At 44.1% G+C, this 12,622-nt stretch overlaps 1 protein-coding gene across 3 annotated transcripts in view; it reads right to left on the bottom strand.

The window, feature by feature from the left end:
* PDE3A (phosphodiesterase 3A) overlaps positions 1-12,622 on the bottom strand; it is a 1,456,379-nt gene that overhangs the window by 212,371 nt on the left and 1,231,386 nt on the right. The window lies entirely within an intron of this gene.

The following is a 12,622-nucleotide window of genomic DNA, read 5'->3' as shown; positions in this document are numbered from 1 at the left end:
AGCCTAACCTCCTATGCCGATGATACCCAGTTGGTATTAGCTATCAAAGACGACGGAGATCAAGTGGCAGAAAAATTCAAAAAGGGATTGTTAGACATAGGCGAATGGATGGCCACCAATTGTCTGATACTGAACTCAGAAAAAACTGAGGTGGTCATCTTCGGGCCTCTTCTCCCAGCCTGGCCATCAAGCTGGTGGCCAGAAGCTTTTGGCATCCCTCCAAGCCCGACAGCCAAAGTCAGGAATTTGGGAATCATCTTCGACAAAGGTCTAAACTTCATGGACCATGCAAATAAAACAGCATCTACTGCTCATCTAAAGCTGAAGATGATTAGAAAAATTTGCCCCTTTCTCCCGGAGTCAGCAATCAAAACTTTGGTCAGCTCCTTAGTGCTATCAACTCTGGATTATTGCAACGGTCGTTTCCTCAATGCACAATCCAGAGTTATAAGTAAACTACAATCTATTCAGAACGCAGCAGCACGTCTGCTTTCTGGTAAAACAAAATATGAGCCAATATCAAAAAGCATAAAGGAATACCACTGGCTCACTATTCGTAACAGAATACATTTCAAGTCCTTATGCATTGTATATAAAGCACTCAAAAACCAAGGACCACACTTCCTGAAAGAGCAGTTGCAAATGTACAAACCAAGCAGACTGTTACGTTCAGCTACTCTCAACCAACTGGCTATTCCTCGCACCAAGACGGTGTCATGGGGCGATCGACGCTTTTTGGTAGCAGCCCCGAAGCTTTGGAACACTCTTCCCCAAAACATTAGGCAGAGCCCTTCCCTCCTTCACTTCCGCAAACTCCTGAAGACATGGTTGTTTGATCAGTGATCCCCGTCCCCCCCCAATTTTTCTTTCTACAAGTGACTGTTTTATTAGCGCCAAGACGCCTGAGGGTATTTGTCACGCTTTAGAAATGTCAAAAATAAAATAAATAAATAAATAAATAAAGAGAAATACTGAGCATCACACACCAGCATCAATTACACTGCATTTTCAGTTTCACACTGAACAACATAAAAATAGTAATGCCATTCTCAATCTTAAATGACTGATCATTAGTTCAAGCTAACACAACAATTCGCTTCACAACACAAACCAGAATAACATCCAATGTCAAGGCCCATTCTAATGTACCAACCTCACATTGCATAATACCTACTCAAACTTAACAAGAGCAATGAGAGCCAATACAAACCAAAAGGCTGTAGTATCTCCATTAGAGTTAACATTAATACCAGAAAAAGGAAAAAACATCCGTGAGGGGTGAGCGGGAAGGGTGAAAGAGCCTGACAGCCCATTCAGCTACTATGCATTTCGATGCAGTGGCTACCGAACTTCCACACTTGGGATGGTTTTTAAAAAAAACCTGCATAGTGGATGTTAACAATTTCTATGGAGGATTGCACAATAAGGGCAGCAAGGGGTGCGGACTACATCCTGGGATGGCTCTGAGGCTAGAAGGAGCAACGATTACCTCTTGGATAAGTACAGTTTTACCTGAAGCGCTCTTCACAGGTGGGTTGGGATAGTTATTGAGGATGTGGATGCACCACCAGCACTCCCTGTGTGGATGCAAACTCAGGTGCAACTACGAGCGGGAGAAAGAATGAGAAAAGGGACATGTTTGTAACAGGAGAATGTATTGGGGCGATCGAACTACCAAGGGACCAGTAATCTAAACATTACGAATGAGACAAGTAGTGTAGGAAACATGCACTGTCTAATTGTTGTATTCTCTCATACTGTTGGATTATGTATAATACAGAATCCGACGAAAGGGAGACGTTCCTTCCACTACCCCGGTTTCCGAGAAAACAGATAAAATGTGGGTAAGAGGAACAAAAGGAGACCTTAGCATAAATCGCACTAAGTGCACAAAGATTTATGGGCATGCGCACCTGGAGGTGATCACTCCGTGTGGGTTGAGGAGTGGAATGGAAGTACTAAATTTGTTGGGGTGTGGGAAGAAGACCACAGGATTAGATTTGTAATGAGGGAGCTGCATGTTTGGAAGGAAAACGTGTTCATGAGATTTTATTTCCTTGTAGGATATTCCTGAGGATAGTTGTAGTGCGAACAAGTAAGGTGACTGATTGATTACAATTCCCCACATACAAATGAGGCTATAAGATATTCAATGTTGGGGTCTGCAGAATATGCTCATTTAAGAGGGATCTGAATCATGAGGAAGGCCTGTTGACCCCACGGGGTATGCAAAAGGCCGAAACATGTAGATATAAAAAACACAAATATTATGGGTTATAGATACTAATGATCTAGAAATACCCTGCCCATACTATTTTAAATCCTGCTAGGAGAAGTTCAAAATATAATTCAGCTGATTATCCCTTAGGTAGTTTTAGATTTCTTTCTGTGTTGAGAGGGTCCTTTACCCAGATGGGACAGAGGGATTTACAGTAGTTCCTCAACTTTTTGACAATAACATAAAAGACATTTTTATCGCCCCATTCTGTTCATCGGCAGCAACTCCCTATGAGACAATAGATCGTTTTTTAATACCCCTTCCCTCCTTTGGTCTGAATTAATGTTACAGTAGGGAGGACGAAGGGAAGGGTGGTACCTCTCTCTCTCCCCTGTGTTGAATGTAGGTACACGCCAACGTTAAATTATAGCATGTACCACGTTTAAACATTAGGTACCCTACCTTGTGTGCTATGAGGCCTACTGAGTGGTAACTTATTTAATATTTAAAAGTAAGGTTCTTTCCTGTGAAAAAGGATTATTTGACAGGTTTGCCTGCAGGTTTAAAAGCTGCAGCCTTTGCGCTACAGAGGTGGGCATGATGCTATGTTTCCTTTGTCATCCTAGTAGTTGGCACACCGTGTGCTGGAGTCCAAAGGTAACTTATAACTTTTCCTACCCACTGATGTTTTTCCTGTGTCATACACTATGACCTTCCTTTGAAGTTAAATATGTCAATTAGGAGTTAACCAATTTTTCCATATTTTAGGGGTGTGAGTGCATACACTGGGGACTGGACAGCAGTACCAGTCAGCAAAAAAGGGGGAGAACACACAAAAAGGCACTTTCTCCCTCCCACACAAAAAAACTACCCCCCAACAATTAAACATGTTAATTGTTATCAGTGCAAACTCTAGCCAATGCATCATTCTCTGTGAAAGCATAGGCTATGCATTCATGAAATAGCTGAAGGCTCTACACTGCTTTGCAGCCCTCTGTAAAGTCCATTGTGTGTTTCATTAAAGTGGCTACCATTGCATTACACAAAAGCCCATAATGTTGGGCACACAACAGTGCTGGTGTGAATCTTCAGCTGGCAGGAGCACCTACCTATCAATGCAAGAGGGTAGTTTTATCCTTATCTGTGTGTGGATATCCTCATACATAACATGCTCTGCCTTTTTTACAGCAGCAATAAATAATAATTGATATATAAAACACTGTCAAGAAAGGACAAGGCTAGTAGCATTATTATTAGTTGAGGAGGACTGTGCAGGAAGTTCTGATACATCTTCAGAAATGTACTATGAGGTGGATGATCCCATGGCCCCCATCTATGTTACAGAATTAGATTCAGAAAGGCACCTTTCCTACTGGGATGACAGGACAATGCACCCTTCCATCCAGCACAGATATTTCTAACATGGGCGAAGAGGATTTCTTTTTGTCGTCTCTCTCCCCCTGTGAAGTACTGCCCCACAGACGAAAATAATGTCTACTCAGCTGGACTGTTTCTTATGTAATGAGAACTTATACATCTCTTGGTACCCAATAACTTCCGTTTTTCGATAAAAAACAAAAACACTACAAGTTCAATTGTAAACCTGGTTCACAGAGAAACCTTTGTCCCCACTACAGAATGTACTGATAAAACAGGAGTATGGGAAGTATCTATTCATGACTGCTCCACTCTCTCATCCACTACAAAACTAGATTCTTTTAATTTGGGCGGTTATGCATCAAAAGCTGGTCCTTTACCATCAGGTGCCAAATCTGCAGAACCCTTTACAAAGGTCTGCAAAAATGCCAGACAGTCACTATAGCCCACCACAAACATGACCGCTCCCTCCAACTACTGGGATACCAATCACATGCAGGAACCATAACTAAATAAACAGGGACGTTCAGTAACCTGTCTCTTTCCGCTTATTAAAGGGATAGCAATATTATCAAGTTATTGTACACAATGTTGGGGAATAATATGTTTGGAGTTGATCAAAAGTAATACACCAAAATTAAACAGAAGGCTAGTTGGCTTACATTCATAAATACAAAATAAATCCTAATTTGTTGATCAAAAAGCAATATGGTGATATAAAACAATCTTTATTTGCTCTAGTCACAATAAAAGTACATCATTTTATTCAAACCTGGACTCCTCTGAACAAGTGAAGATTTCCTATGTTTTGTAAATTCACAAACATGGGCAGTAAAATGCCTAGAAATCGATGTAGGGGCACGTATCCAGGCGTACTACTGCAAATGTTGTTTAACAGTTTTACCCTATGCTATTCCCTCCATAAGGAATGGCACACACAGTCAAATTTAGCATTTCGAAATAGCATCCTATTGTGCAATTGCACACTTGAAAGTGTCAATGTATAAATCGGATTGGCGACAAGTGTATAGCTAGGACCTTATAAGGTTACTAGCCAAAGAACACATACTAGGCATACTATGTAAATATTACACATTTATTGGGTCTTATCTATTTTCTTTTTCATATCACAGCAGATATCTTTTAAGTGTGGTTATAACTCCTGTACTGGGTATGTGCCATGGATGAAAGGTGGTAGGGAGTTGCTAGTATGATGGACATGGGTGGCAAAGGGCTCATAATTTGGAGGCAGCAGAAGATTATTCAGGAGTTGTCCAAAAGTTGTATTTGGTGAATTTGAAGATCCAAGTTGGTGCGTAGCACACTAAGTTGTAAGGCGATATCTAAGAGCCAATTTGTTTATTGATTTGAGTGCATTCGTTTTGATAGGGTAGTTGTTCTTAGCTGTGGGTCAACCGATCTGGTGTCAATACTCTGAGGTGGGGTGGAAGAGTTGAGAAATATGTCTAGAGGTGCAACATGAGCCGGAAACAATAACTCACTTTATTGTTTTTATCGTATCACTGAGACACTGTGTTTTTACTCCATGGATTAAATGGTGTGTGGTTTCCCTTCCTCGTGGCCGGGCTTAGCTCCGCCCCCGCCTTCACCGACCGGCCGGGCTTCGCTCCGCCGGTCCAGCGCTCCGGACTCCATCGCCTGACCACAAGCCCTAGGAGCCTCAGGGGCAGAACACGCATTTCCCACGCGCCAGGAGGCGCATAAAGACTCGTCTGTTGCAGAGTCCCTTGGTGTTCGTTGCTGTGTGATTTCCCTTCCTCGCGGCCGGGCTTAGCTCCGCCCCCACCTTCACTGACCCGCCGGGCTTCGCTCCGCCAGTCCAGCGCTCCGGACTACATCGCCTGACCACAAGCCCCAGGAGCCTCAGGGGCAGAACGCGCATTTCCCACGCGCCAGGAGGCGCATAAAGACTCGCCTGTTGCAGAGTCCCTTGGTGTTCGTTGCTGTGTGATTTCCCTTCCTCGCGGCCGGGCTTAGCTCCGCCCCCCACCTTCACCAACCGGCCGGGCTTCGCTCCGCCGGTCCAGCGCTCTGGACTACATCGCCTGACCACAAGCCCCAGGAGCCTCAGGGGCAGAACGCGCATTTCCCACGCGCCAGGAGGCGCATAAAGACTCGCCTGTTGCAGAGTCCCTTGGTGTTCGTTGCTGTGTGGTTTCCCTTCCTCGCGGCCGGGCTTAGCTCCGCCCCCGCCTTCACCGACCGGCCGGGCTTCGCTCCGCCGGTCCAGCGCTCTGGACTACATCGCCTGACCACAAGCCCCAGGAGCCTCAGGGGCAGAACGCGCATTTCCCACGCGCCAGGAGGCGCATAAAGACTCGCCTGTTGCAGAGTCCCTTGGTGTTCATTGCTGTGTGATTTCCCTTCATCGCGGCCGGGCTTAGCTCCGCCCCCCGCCTTCACCGACCGGCCGGGCTTCGCTCCGCCGGTCCAGCGCTCCGGACTACATCGCCTGACCACAAGCCCCAGGAGCATCAGGGGCAGAACGCGCATTTCCCACGCGCCAGGAGGCACATAAAGACTCGCCTATTGCAGAGTCCCTTGGTGTTCGTTGCTGTGTGGTTTCCCTTCCTCGCGGCCGGGCTTAGCTCCGCCCCCCGCCTTCACTGACCGGCCGGGCTTCGCTCCGCCGGTCCAGCGCTCCGGACTACATCGCCTGACCACAAGCCCCAGGAGCCTTAGGGGCAGAACGCGCATTTCCCACACGCCAGGAGGCGCATAAAGACTCGCCTGTTGCAGAGTCCCTTGGTGTTCGTTGCTGTGTGGTTTCCCTTCCTCGCGGCTGGGCTTAGCTCCGCCCCCACCTTCACCGACCGGCCGGCCTTCGCTCCGCCGGTCCAGCGCTCCGGACTACATCACCTGACCACAAGCCCCAGGAGCCTCAGGGGCAGAACGCGCCAGGAGGCGCATAAAGACTCGCCTGCTCCTTCGTCCCGCGAGAACGCGCGCGGGACGCGCCGGGCAAAGGGCGGGCCCTCTGTGGCCCTCAGAGGCCCGAGGAGGACGAGACGGGCCATCCCCCTTGGCATTTCAACAAGAGGAGGTAAAGGGATCTGGATATCCTATTTATGCCCACTTATGGACCTCCCCAAGGGATACTAACTTGTGAACCCCGAAACTATTAGATTTGCAGCTGTTCTGGCATTCACTGCACTTAAACCATTCACATCATGATTCGTAAGGGGGTTACCAAAATTGCCATCCCCCAGAGGGGTTCGTTCAACGGGACACTTGACCACTACTTAAATAGGACTACATCGCCCATTCCCCGTGAAACTGAGATACCTGAACGATCTCCGCCCATAGATAGTACACCCAACAAGTGATCTCCCTCACAGGCAGCCGACATAGTACAAAACCTAACATTACTGGAGGAACTAAACAGTTTATGTAAAACCAAGTACGCTCCACTGGAACCGGGAATTAAGCAAACTAGCGCCCTTAACTGTCCTACAGTAAGCCCAAGTCCCCAGACTAGTACACCACTGCATCTAAATGATAGTCTGTTAGGTACCCCCCACTTACTATCTGCAAAAGTCATCTCTCAAAACATAGTGCTCCCTCAGGTCCCCTTAGTGAAAAGAAAACGAAACGGGGTTGAACATCAGGGAAATTAAGCAAAACAACTAAAATTGTGCCCAAGCCTCCATTTGGCCGTTATCACCTCCCCCCAGCCTCAGAGGTTGCTGGAAAACCAGACTCTTCTGTGTCTTCTACCCAGGCAACCCTATTGGCCCAGATTGAACACCTGGTCAAATCTATAATATCCCCGGTGATAGAAAAAATGAACAGTCTAGGGGATAGGCTTACGGGAATAGAGGAAACGATCAAGGCCAATTTGATACTCTCAAAAAACATCGCAAGATCGAATCAAGCGCAGTCTCTGACTGCAATAGAAGTGCCCAAACTAACTGTACAAAGTAATAATGTCCAAATCCAACCAGTAGCCTCACCCACGTCAGCTCCAAACATTACCAGAGTATCCACCAATTCTACATTAGCACAGCGCACTGCCGCTAGAGTAGGGTTGAGCAAAGAACCCATATTCCATAAGGGGACAGTTGCTAACCATGGCAACACGCCAAGAATCCTTAATTATATACACCTACCACCAGAGGCCGCTCCGTTTGTGTGCGTTCTCTCGGGAGTGCCAGCACTTACAAGCGGAAAAGTCGAAAGACATCAGGACCTAATAAAAAAGGTTACATTGTGGCTAACAAAGAATAGACCCCTCCCCTCTAACTTGGACGGAAGAATAATGAGTGTCAGAAGGGTGGGCTGGCTAGGATCCCTCCCAAAAGATATTGCCGGCGACCTAGTATTAGTAAAAATTAGGAACAAACACGTCGTCCCATATATTCAAACTTGGCAGCCCCAAAAAGGAGATGGCCCTATATCAACCTGGGATCTACATGACTTTTACCCCAGTATGTCATACCTCTGCCCATTAAGACCAAATGTAAAGTGTAACCACCCGATGGGCAGAAGTGTCTGCGCATTGAGTGGCTGCAATATCCCCACTTCCAATCGATTTGAAATACTGTATAATAGTTATCCTTGATCTACATATGGAAAGTTTTTCATTTTACCTGTTATTAATTGCCTTAACTAAGGGACAACTAGTTGTATTGGTATTGTCTCTAATGCTAATCCTGTAAAATGAACGTAAACTAAAAGGAAATTGCACACAAAAGTTGGGCTCATATTTTTTAACTTGTAGATCTTTTGTGTTATTGTAGTGTATGTTTTTATGACTGTTATGCTTTTACTACAAATGGCTACCCGATCCCGTTCCTCCATGAATTAGCATGAATTAACATTCATTGAACTAGAACAAAGTGATTAATATGTACTTGGAAGAGGCCTATTTGCACTTTGCACTTTGCACATCCATATTTTAACCTACGTTGCTATTTTTAAATATAATGAAACAAAATAATTAGGAGGTTACCTATTTTCTGCCTGCATATACTGAGTTGCAGAATCGGGTCTATCTTTAACAATCACCGGTTGACATTGTACTTTGCACTTTATTAAGATGGTCTACCAACCAGGATTTATGCACTATGCACTTTATAAAACCGGCACCTTAAATAATGCTGCTAAAAGACCTAGCAAGCTTTTACTTTAATTGATGCACGAAACATGTGCTAATGACACCTTGTACTTTTTTGTGGGTACCGTTTTATTAAGAAAATATTCAACAATACTACCTCATGTTAATGTGATTTTTCTTTTATCTTGATTATGTATGTAATTATGTGTGTACTTTTATGGATAATGTATTATCCGAATAAAGTTTATTGACTTGACTTGACTTGACTCCATAGATTCCGTGTGGAACACTCATGAGGGCTCATACCAAAAGCTAGACGTAATCCACCTCTCTGCAGGTAATGAATTGAATCGTTTGTTCGTTGGGTTCATAGTTGACTCTTATGTTTGAGGACAGTCAGTAACCAGTTCTACTGTCTACAGATCGTCTCAAACTGCACAGATATTTCCTCGGGTAGATTTGTGTCTTGGTTACGAGGTATGTGCTTAATTGTAGCATCACATTTCTTTTCTAACACTGAGCACTTTTTAAATCACGTGAAAGTATGATTGCACATCGCGGCACCACTTCTCACGTACCAGTTCTTCGGGTTCCATACCTAGGCACGTATACTTTTACCTTGATATTTGTATACGAGTCTAATGCGGTAGACGCAAGTTGATTTCACTGCATTCATGATATTTGAACGGATGGTGCACAATTCGAACGTTGGTGGTTGGAGACTTGACATTCTTTCCATTATTTAGACTCTTATCTTTCATCACTTTGCACTTTTACTCTATTCATTTGTAGTTTTTAAGGCTTCCTATTCTGTTATTTCTAAACCACTGAAAGTGGTGGCAAACGCAAATACAAAATGTTCTTTCATTGTTATATAGTGAATTTGTTACTTTTGTATAGACTTCTCATGCAATGTCATTTGTGCTGTTCCAGCGGTTTGTTTGCGAAGACCGTTTGAGTACGACAACTTACAGAACAGTGAAACATTAGGCCCCTGAAGAAGAGACACGTCTCGAAATGCATTGGGCAATATTTGTTTTGGTTTATATATTCGCAACTTTCTGAAGACATTACACTGATGTAATTTGTATTGCATATGAGTTAATAAGCTTAGCTTGTAATGCAATTTGAATCGAATCATGTTGTTGTTTACCACAAAATTCAATTCTTAGAATAAATCGTGTCTGAAATGACACAAAAATTATGAAGTTTATGGTTTATATGGTTACTCGTTTTTACAAAAACTGAAACCTTATGGACCATTGACTATTGCGTTGAGTGAGGGGGTGGACTTCTTCCACACCCATCTTTATTTAGTTTAGCACAGGTCTTGAGGTTGGACCGTAAGCACTCGACAGCACACGTTAAACTTATTTAGGTTTAAAGTTCTTTATTTACACACAGATTAAATAGGAGTGCGGTTGGCAACTTTATTAGAGGTGCATAGAAACAGTTTGAGAGACCAGCTAAAAGGAAACTACAGTAATCTATTCTGCTCAAGACTGGCGAGTAGTTATTGAGTATTTTGGATGTACTGCATGAGAAGAGTAAGCAGATCTCGCATATTTTTAGTTCAAGCCTTGGTGACTGTATGGGGGATGAATAATCACTGAAAAATATCAGAGAGTAACCCTTTCAAGCCAAAAGGGACCGGATATGTAAACCCAATAAAAAACAAATTTCCCTTTTGTGCTCACACTTTACACCCACTACTCATTAGGTCAATCAGGATGCATTGAATACAATTCCATATCATTAGTAATGATCTAAACCATCAATAATGACTGTCTCCTTTTCATATAAAAAATATTGTTTTTTATTTGTTTTTCTTGCTTTTATTAGGTGATGAATAATTCCTTCGTAACAGATGAGCTTATGTGGTAAACTCTGAGCTATTTCCAATTGCAACCATTTCATATATAGGTGTTTGTGGAGCAGTTGTTAATTACCAACACAAACCCATTAGATGCTGTCACTCTACTGTAAGAAAATGGGTTGTTTGTGGACTAGGGTGTGAGCCCTAGTCAAGCAGCAACCACAATCCTTGTCAGGGGGAGGCACAAGCTAACCCTAAATTAACCAGTGGTCAACACTCTGGTAGCTTGGCCCAGAGCAGTTAGGCTTAATTCAGAGGCAATGAACAAAATATTTTTGCAACACTTCAAACAGTAACAACCAGTAGAGCCGATTATGTGCAAATTTAAAGATGATAGTGAAAATAGTAGCAAAAACTCCAAAGCTCCAACTGTGGTTACCTGGTTGTGCCGGACTGGGAGAAAGTTACAAGTTCAAGCCGATTTTATGGAGCACAGGTCAGCTAATGGGACCCTGCTGGGCCTGCAGAACAAAGTTCCTTAAATACTGGTTAGAGGACCATTGCGAAGACCTGTGTCGAAGATGCATCAAGCAGCTGAAGCAATGCCTAAGTTCCGAGATGTGGTGAGGTGAGGCTGAGGTGAGAGGGCCTGCCTCATCAGCGAAGATCCTCTCAATGAGGTCTTGCAATGTGGAGTTCGGCATCGAGGATGCCCCGCACGGTCGGGCTGATTCGTCCGTTCCGAGGAGCAGCAATGTGGAGTCTGTCATCGCCATAGAGACTACCGTCAATGAGGGATGTGAGCGCCATGGATGCTTTGCGCAGTGGCAGTTCTGATGAGTTACGATGCCAATCGGGTCTTTGCAATGGGTCCAATCCACACAGCAGCAGTGATGAGTGGATTCTGCTTGGCGTGTTCCATGCAGCAGAGGAGATTCAAGCCACGCAGCAGAGGAGATTCAAGCACATTAAGCTTACTTAGGTCTAAGACTGGCACGCCTTGGCAGGGTAGTCTCATAGATGGCAAAGTCCATGTTCATGGTTGTTGGAAGCCTGTTGTATCCCTGAGGCTTCAGATCAGGAGGCCAGCCAACTAGCCCTTGGATTCACTCTGGAGTTCTAGGTTCAAGAGATGCGGGTCTTGTCCTTCTCACCCAGGCAAGTGGGCAGCAGGCAGCAATATTTCATAGCAGCAGTCCAGCAGTGTGGCAGTCATTTCAACAGCACAGCCGTCCTTCTTTCTGGCAGAGTATCCATAGATAGCGAAGTGTACAGAATGGTTGGTGTCTGAGGTTCATTGTTTATACCCAGTTGTGCCTTTAAAGTGGGCAGAAAGCTTCTGGAGACATGGCTTTGAAGTGCACCAGTGCCCTGCCGCCCTGGCCCTGGCTCTAGACAAACTACATGGGGTATGAGGCCCTTTGTGTACAGGTAGGGCACAGTCTATTCAAGATTAAGTGGGGCTGTACCCGGCCCCTACCTCCCATCCAACCCGTGATTGCCCATCCAGGCACACCTAGGAGGACTACATAAAGTCCACCGTCAACCGCACCCAGCCATGTGACCCAGAGAGAAGCTGCCGGCACCAAATGGCTAAGGAAGGAAAATGCCAACTTTCTAAAACTCCTTGAAATATGCCTTCACATAGAATTAATTCAGGAAAAGGACTACATAAAGCCCACTGTCAACTGCACCCAGCCATGTGACCCAGAGAGAAGCTGCCGGCACCAAATGGCTAAGGAAGGAAAATGCCAACTTTCTAAAACTCCTTGAAATATGCGGTCACATAGAATTAATTCAGGAAAAAACTTATAAATATCACAGAACTTTCTGTGTGGACAAAATCCAAACTATAACAATATTACGTCAAAATAATTTGTAAGAAAGAATAATAATTAAGCCAGTATCTAACACGGTTCAGCCTAACCGAGTTTTATTCACAAAAGGGCCAAAATGCACACACTTCTTTTTTTTTTTTTAAGTGTATAATACTTCTTAATATTTAGTCAACATATTCATTAATTAAAAGCTATTTTAATTTTCTGAATCATGTAACATGAGTTAAAATATTTTAGCCAAGAATTCAACATTTTATAACATTTAAAATATGTTTAATTAATTCAATGACTATTTT

The sequence above is a fragment of the Lissotriton helveticus genome, chromosome 1_1 (assembly GCF_964261635.1).
Source record: "Lissotriton helveticus chromosome 1_1, aLisHel1.1, whole genome shotgun sequence".
NCBI classification, from domain to species: Eukaryota; Metazoa; Chordata; class Amphibia; order Caudata; family Salamandridae; genus Lissotriton; species Lissotriton helveticus.
Note: the sequence above shows the minus strand (reverse complement) of the source record. Positions and strands in the feature narration are given on the sequence as shown.